At 50.2% G+C, this 8,428-nt stretch overlaps 1 pseudogene; it reads right to left on the bottom strand.

Moving 5' to 3' along the window:
- Positions 1 to 1,149: 1,149 nt before the first annotated feature.
- Positions 1,150 to 5,722, bottom strand: LOC136550871 (low affinity sulfate transporter 3-like; annotated as a pseudogene).
- Between the last annotated feature and the right edge of the window lie 2,706 nt (positions 5,723 to 8,428).

The following is an 8,428-nucleotide window of genomic DNA, read 5'->3' as shown; positions in this document are numbered from 1 at the left end:
GCAGAGGCTGAACCATTGTGGGGGGCTCAGCGGGCGCGAGTCCCGAGGCTACAAAGACCCCGAAGCGGATAGCCGAGGCTCGGAGGGAGCAGCTAGTCTTTGTACGTCGATTCCGAGGCTATAGGGACCCGGACACGACTCCCCACGCCGCGCTGTCCTTGGAGCAGGGGTTAGGCAGCACAGTGCAGCATGAGCGTTAGTCGTGGGCACAGTTGCCGAGCACAGCGGCCGGTACCCCCCTGCCCCGTCCTGTCCCGGACGGCATGGCGTCTATGTGACTCACGTCTCGTCGGCCACTCCGTTGTATCGAGCCGTTGTTCGGCTGACGTCGCGGGAGTGGTTGAACGCGTTAGTTGGATGTGACGTCATGTCAGAGAAGTCGGTCAGGGCAGAGGCGACGAGGTTGTTGTCGAGCCGGCCTCGAGCGAGGCGGAGAATCGGTACCTCGTCCGAGGCCTTGCGGGCGGGGCCTCGGGCGAGTCGGAGAATCGGTACCTCGTCCGAGGCCTTACGTGCGGGGCCTCGAGCGAGGCGGAGAATCGGTACCTCGTCCGAGGCCTTACGGGCGGGGCCTCGAGCGAGGCGGAGAATCGGTACCTCGTCCGAGGCCTTACGTGCGGGGGTCTCGAGCGAGGCGGAGAGTCGGTACCTCGTCCGAGGCCTTACGTGCGGGGCCTCGAGCGAGTCGGAGAGTCGGTACCTCGTCCGAGGCCTTACGTGCGGGGCCTCGAGCGAGTCGGAGAATCGGTACCTCATTCGAGGCCTTACGTGCGGGGGCCTCGAGCGAGACGGAGAGTCGGTACCTCGTCCGAGGCCTTACGTGCGGCACTCGCGGCACGGGCGCCCGGCACTCGTCGTCATCGACGAGACTGGGGGTGCGGCCAAGAAGTAGGCCTGTGTAATGGCTGAGCGGCCTGGCAAAAATGGTAAGCCCACCACTCTGGCCTATTATATATTGTTGGGCCGTTCATCATGACCTAAAAGGCCCGCACGGGCGGCACGGACGAGGGCAACGGCCGGTTGGTTCAGTTTGCGCCCTCGTCCGACGTCGAGGCCGCCGCCTTCGGACTGGCCGCATGCCTGTACTTTTCTTTTCTTCTTTTTCTTAGGTTTCAAACGCGCAACTGTATTTTTTTAATCTCCTTTAGTTCTTATTAGGTCAAGGTTTCATCTTTGTTTAGGAAGAAACAGTAAAAGAAAAACTTGTTTAATTACTAAGTACAAGTACACATCATGAAGATAGCACCAAACATGTGAAGCTCAAGGATTGTCCTTTCCACAGAGGATTGTTTCCCGCCACGACCACTTCAGTCAATCAGTCATATCATAGGTACTTCGCCTCCATCAAGTGCAAGCATGCATTTCTGTTTGTCAGCATTTGCGGTAACACCTTCATACTAGGATGCAAAGCTGCCTCGCTTATGGGATTATTCTTAGCAGTACTAATACTACTAATTGACGCATGCTCAACATTCGAGAGCTGTGCCTTTATGAGCAGCTAGACAGGCTTCCACTCCTTCACCTACTGTCATGAAGATCCAGTCTTCTCCGACTCTGTTGACCACCCGCGACACTTTCATCTTCTGAACTGCCTTCCATCCTGGACTTGCTATAGCCATCTGCAGGTAGTTGTTTCAGCATTATAACCGGGCAATTTGGCATTATATGTCTTTTTTTTTTACCCAAACGTAAAGGTACCCTGATCAATTCAGTACTTCACCTGTATGCCAAGAGACACCAACTCCTTGTGTATTTCTTCCAGTGCCGTGAGTCCTGAAGTGTCGATGTTTACCACACCTGCAGAAACAGGAACATGGGTATGCACATTTTTGTATCAAATTAGCACTGAACATGGGTTTCACAGCTACATTGGTGTATATTCCACCTAATATGAAATTGAATTAGCTAAAAAAGTCAAGCAAGCATCTCCTTTTATAAAATCTTGGAGATTCTGGGGGCACGCACTTGACATATCAAGGACAACTGCTTGTATCCTTTCTCTCGCTTTTCCATTTGAGTTCTCCACTTCTTCCCGAACCCACTCTATGATCCTGATTGAACAACATTTGTTGGAAAATTTGTATTGAACATTTTATAAACCCATATTTATATATTGAGATTGCTAGTACCTTTCTTTGATGAAAGTGGCATTGATGAAACAGAGGAAGGATGTGTCCATGCGTATCGGTAGTACGGTCGGAGTTTGGCAAGCTACAGGGTATTGTCTGATGCTGCAGAAGATATTTGTCCCTTGGAGCCTGCCAAGAACCTCTACCTGAGGTCGAAGCGACTGTATGATGATCTTTGCGAAGGAAATGGCAAGCTGCAGCAATCAGCCCCACAAGTCAGAAAACGCTGAAAGACAATTTTCAAATGGAGGTGTATCAAGCATGCATCTTACTGCAACTGCAAGTCCGATCTCCACCGACCCAAACAGGACACCAACGAATGCGCCAAGGCAAATGAGGAAATCCATCTTGTCGATTTTCCATATGTTGCAAGCTTCTTTGATGTCGATCAGCCCCGGAAGAGCCGATAGGATGATGGAGGCGAGCACCGCCATGGGCGTGTAGTAGAGGAGCTTCATGAACAACTCCAAGGCGATGACCACGGTGATGGACATGACGATGTTCGAAACAGTCGACCTGGCGCCCGCGCTGAAGTTCACAGCTGTTCTGGAGAATGAACCTGATGAATGAAAAACATCTGTCAGGATATTTTGCTTCTTCCTGAAAGATTGCAACAGCCATCACTCAGTAATCATATTGATCACCTGTTGCCACATAACACGAGGACAGAGATCCAGCAACGTTCGAGAACCCCATCGCCAGCATCTCCTTGTTGCCGTCAAGTTTGTACCCTCTTACCGAGGCGAAAGATCGGCCAACGGCGATAGCTTCCTAGGAGAGGCAATGCAAGCTTTCTCTTTCAGCAATCCGCATTTCAGATTTCAGCATGGAACACAAGATGAACGGCTTACTGCAGCCGGGAAGTACATACCGTAAGGGCGATGACTGCGCAGATGACGGCGATCTTGGCACATTCCGTGGTGTGCGGCCCGTTCAGGTGTATCTGCTTGGCTGAGCTTGGGTTTAAGCCTGCATGAACCTTCTGTATGATCTTGACGCCGTGCTTGTCGGCCCTTGTTGCGTAGACTGCAGCGGTGGACAGGATGACCGACAGCAGAGGTGAAATCGCTGACAGCCAGAACAACTTCTTGTACCTCCTCCCCTGCCATTAATTGAGTTTTCATCGTTGGGTTTAGTAAGTTACCGTCTGATTTATATATATCATGAGCCAGTAAAAAAGAGGAGTGGCTGAATTGAATCTTCTTACGATGAAGCGTGTGGTGAGGATGAATATAAGGAAGGAGCATCCGATGAGGAAGTTGCCCGGGTGCCACTGCGGTTGGATGACATGCACAGCACAGAGAACAGGAGCCACATATGAGAAGCGGACATGATACGGAGAACATGAGCCACGCGAGAAGCGGACATCAAGCACAAGATGGCGGTGTTGACAGTTTGACATGAAGGTGGGTGGATTCCAATAATCCAACACTAAACAGTGTGCAGGCAAGTGGCCATGTCCTTCATCCCCCCAAAAAGGTTCCTGTACCGTAGTGCGAGGTTGAAAAGTTAAAACTAGTAGGAGTACTATTGTTCCCAGCAATGACCGTGACTAAGAGTAAGGCTAATAATTTAGCCAGATGAAGGGTGCAACATGCTGTCACATCATATACAGCTGATTATTTAGCTAACTCATATTATAGATCGGCTGCAACAGTGACTGTAAGTATTTAATACTTATGTATGCGTGGACGTATCACAGCAGCTGGAACGAGAATGGCTGGGAGCAAGCTGCATGGTGGATTCAGCCGGGCTGGGAGTCAAGCGCCGGCTGTTTGCTTTCTTCTTTTCTCTCTTTGCCAAATCACTTTATTTTTCTAACATGGCTCTATTTAGCCGGCTGAGTAAGCATTGTTATACTTTCTCTAAGCGCAGCTCCAGTCCTAACATAGAATCCAGACTGACACAGGTCAGTTGAAAATCGATTTTTGAGATGGTTCGGTCCTCCTAGTGCAAGCATCGGTTAATGGGAACCATGAAACAATTAAAAAGTACTACTTCATATATACTTTTCTTGCTTTAGCTGCATGTGCAAGTGACTTAGGAGCTGTGCTTCGTTTTTTATTGTCCATGGTGCGAACTGAAAGTAGGAGTCACTTTTGCTCTGTCGTCCCACGGTTCGATATCTACAGTGTGCTCGGTTCGGTAATCAAACATCCAGCTCAGCTCATGGTTCGATCCGGACTCACCGGGTCATGTAGCGCAGAGCAGACCGCCTTGACTACAGAAACAACATCGGTGCTGTTGGTGAAATGGCTGAGTCCAAGCAGCCCCTTGAGCTGCTGCAGCCCGATCACGATGGCCGCCCCGCCCATGAACCCCACGATGGCAGCGTGCGACAGGAAATCCACGAGAAACCCCAGCCTGGGATGTGACGAACCGACACAGTCACACAAGTAAGAGTCGTAAGACCAGACGTCTCGACGTGTGGGAGCAGAGCATGTTGTTTTGCACGTACTTGTGTAATTAAAAAAGACGAGTGCTTGCTAAGCGGCAGACCGTACCTGAAGAGGCCGAAGGAGACCTGGAAGACCCCGGCGAGGAGAGTCACCGTGAAGACGAGCGACCTGTAGGTCGCCGGGTCGGCGGCCGGGTCGACGACCTTCTGGATCATCGACGACAGCAGCAGCGAGACGACGGCGACTGGGCCGATGCCGATCTCCCTCGATGTCCCCATGACAGCGTAGATCAGCGGTGGCACGACACTTGTGTCTTTCAGAAGAAAAAAGGGAATGAGTGATCTAGAGAAAGAAACATGGCGTGTGCTTTGGCGCAAGCTAAATTGTTCTGAACAATCAATCATGGAGAGGAGGCTTGTGATTGGTACTTACAAAGACCGTACTGAGGGTCCAGTTTGGCTAGATTGGCGTATCCAATGCTCTACAATATCAGATCCGAGATCCAAAGGAGTCACATGTCAGATAAGGACGAGAAAAAACTCTACACTCACATGTCACATCAGAAAATTTCGAGGAAAAATCTATATATATATATGTTGGCTCCTGACAATAGTAAGTTAGTAACTGATGTTGTCTCATCAGGATTCATTGCTTTACAGATTTAGTGCAAGAAACACTTGTCAGTTGTCACCTCAAGACGTCCTGAATTCAAGTAGCTTGGTTCTTATTTCTTGCTGAGATCACTACTCAACAAGTAAAGACGTGTGTAAAGTTTTTGAGAGGAACCAGAGCTAAAACTGACGCGTGCATTGAGCGAGCAAACGTGTGGCATGACCGGCAGAGCCGCCTACTGAGGGATGCCAAGGCTGGCAAGAGTAAGGCCGGCCATGACGTCACTCCTGAAGGACTTGAGGGTGTAGGTCCTCCCCCACTGCAGCACCGGGAACACGCACTGCAGCGCCGTGAGGATCCACGGGCAGCGCGGCGCCCGGGCACCGCCGGTGGCGCGTGGCCGGAACGCCTTGCCGACCACGCCGACGAGCTCCTCGCGCAGGCTCGGCGGGCTGGGGCTGTTGAGCACAAGCTTCGCCGTGTCTGGCCGCTTGTTGGATACCTCGAAGACGGACACGGTAGCGGACGACTCTGCCGAGGCCTCCATCGCTGAAGGCTGAATGAAGTGTTTGGGGAAACTCGGGAGCTGGGAGCTCCCTAGCTTTAAAAGGCCTTTTGGTTCTGGCGGTTGGATGGAGAATCTTGCAGTGGGCGTGACAACGATCAGAGGAAGAGGCAGGCTAGAATTGCTCCTCTCCTGTAAACATCACCGGCCCTGGGAGACGGATCACATATATGCATGGACGCCGATATGATTCTCTGGCAAGAGGCCGGTTAGAGGAAGAAGACATCCATCCCGTCCCCGTGCATGGATGAGCCCCGCCCCGGCCGAGGGAGGAAATGCTCACTTGCAGGGGTGTGGATGCCGGAGCAAAGTTGACATGTTGCTATATATGGGCTGCTCGGCTGGGTGTTTTGGATCACCGGGGTGGGCGGCGTTTTGGAGTGCCTTGAAGTAATAGGATTGGCTATATGCTGCAAACTTTTTGGGGTGGTAAGTGCACATCTTGCTAGTTTGTTTAGGTTAATCTAATGGTCTGTTGAGTAGATCCCTAGATTAGTTTTAGTAACCCAATTGACCCCTTCTCTTGGGTCACGGACTCACGGTCACATGCTTAGATACACATGTTCCCTAGAAGCTTGTTCCACCACAAACACTCAAATAATCTGTTACATAAGTGCTACATGCTCGTGCATTTGTTTGCTTAAATACAAGAGTGAGAGTGGCTAGAGAGGTAGAACTCAAATTCACGAGAAGTCTAATTAGCTCCCACAAAAGATATACAAGGCATTATATCACTCCCGATCTTTCCCGACCCACTCATTGATTACACTAGAAGAATTCTCCGCGCGTTGCTGCGGGAATTTAGAGACAATATTAGATGAGTGCAAGTGATGAATGAACAAAAGATGTGTTATAGAATAAAGCTAGAGTTTTGTTAATGAAATTTTGAGGCAGCCTAATGGACACATGCAAGTTGCACCATAGTAGAATATACAAATATGGTTATATATATAGAAAGAAATTTTGTTGAAAATATAATGAATGGAGCCATATTGAGTGAGTGAGCTAATTTATTCTTTTTACCGGAATATTTTCCAACGTAGCAGCCTCATGATAAGAGTTCACTGAAACAGGGCCTGGAGTTGCACCACAGTAGAATACAACGATGGCAGTTGCTTGGTAATGTGAATATGTGATGTCTTCACCCTGGCAGAACTCATGGAACATTGAAGAAGAGAACATGAGGATTTTGGATGCACAGTACTCGAACGTATGAATACTGTGACCTCAATCGTCTAAACTGCAGCAAATAATATGAGAGAGACAAATATTGAAGAGCACAGAGAGAGAGAGAGAGAGAGAGAGAGCACGCCTAAGGCAGCAAATGTGGCCATGGTCGCCATGTCGCTATCTGATGAGTGCAGCGCCCTTTTATCAATTTGCTGCTAGCTACCTCTCCTCAGATCCTCTCCCACTACCATGGCATTAACACTTAGTGACTTTTTTATTCTTGAATATAAGACGAAGTGTACTGTTTCAAGAGCCACTACCATGGCATCAATACTTAGTGACTTTTTATTCTTAAATATGAAACGAAGTGCACTGTTTTAGAACCTGTACACGGCAAAAGGACATAGTGGATGTGCAACGGTTCAGCTAGGTGATGACGTGGAACACTCTGGTGTTAGATAAAACTTGTAGTGGAGTTTTCCTTTACAAGAGATATACAGCATGTTCGCTTGTTGGTTTCAGCCAGTCCAAACCAGCCAGTCAACAGTATTTTTCTCTCACAACAAACCAGCACTAGCCAGTTCAAACCAGCCCAGAAACTAACCCGCGAATAGGCCGATAGATTTCAGCTTGAAACCCGGAGTGGTGAACAATTTCTACTGGTTGGTGGACAGTTATGTCGGTATGGATAACTAGTAGAATTCTCCCATAAAAAATAATTCAAAATTATGTACAAGTCATTTATCAACCGGCATGCATGTGTCCTTGGCTGGCCTAGACGGCTGGCCTGGCTGTGGCCAGCCAAAGCCTGACCTCCATGGTGTAACACCTCTTGTTTGATTGCCATGTACCTAGTGAGCCAGGTTAGGTTGGGATTGTGTTTGGTTTGGTGTATGGATGGATAGGATGACCTTGCATCTGGAATATGGTAGCTTTACCCTCCTGTTTCTCTTGTTGGCATTCAATCGAGCACCTGCTAGGCGGTGAGCGCTGGCGAGCTCTCCGAGACGCCGCCGCGCTTGAGGCACTGCAGCAGCTCGCCGGCCACAGCCTCCACCATGGACACGAGTCGCCAACCACTGTCCACACGATGCATGCGCCGCCGCCACCATGGTGGTCAGCACAAGCTCCGGCGGCGGCGACACGACGCGCGCGTGGCCGGCTCGACGCGTGGCCATGGCCTCTTGCTTGTGCGTGGCGCTAGCATTTTGGGCTGTAATGAAATAACAGAGGGAGAGAGATATGGGACACGAGAGACAGGACAGAGAGACAGAGCACAGGTTGTTCGTGCTCGTGAGGTACGTCCGCCAAGGACGACTGCCAGAGCTTCGCTCGGTAGCGACCTCGGCTGCTATTTCCGAATCCAAGGGTATGGGGAGAGAGAGGAGGATGAAGGGGTTCCTGCAGGCTAGCTACCTCTGCCAATTGCAGCTCGGAGAGGGAGATCGACGGGACGCACACCTTTGGTGTTCAAGAACAGAGGAGGCGGTGTGAGGAGGAAGAAGGTGAGCGGTAGCATGGCGAGCTCAGCGTGGGGGAGGAGAGCAGTTCAG

Source organism: Miscanthus floridulus, chromosome 1 (genome assembly GCF_019320115.1).
Source record: "Miscanthus floridulus cultivar M001 chromosome 1, ASM1932011v1, whole genome shotgun sequence".
NCBI lineage: Eukaryota > Viridiplantae > Streptophyta > Magnoliopsida > Poales > Poaceae > Miscanthus > Miscanthus floridulus.
The sequence above is the reverse complement of the archived record's forward strand: the minus strand, read 5'-3'. Positions and strand labels throughout refer to the sequence as shown.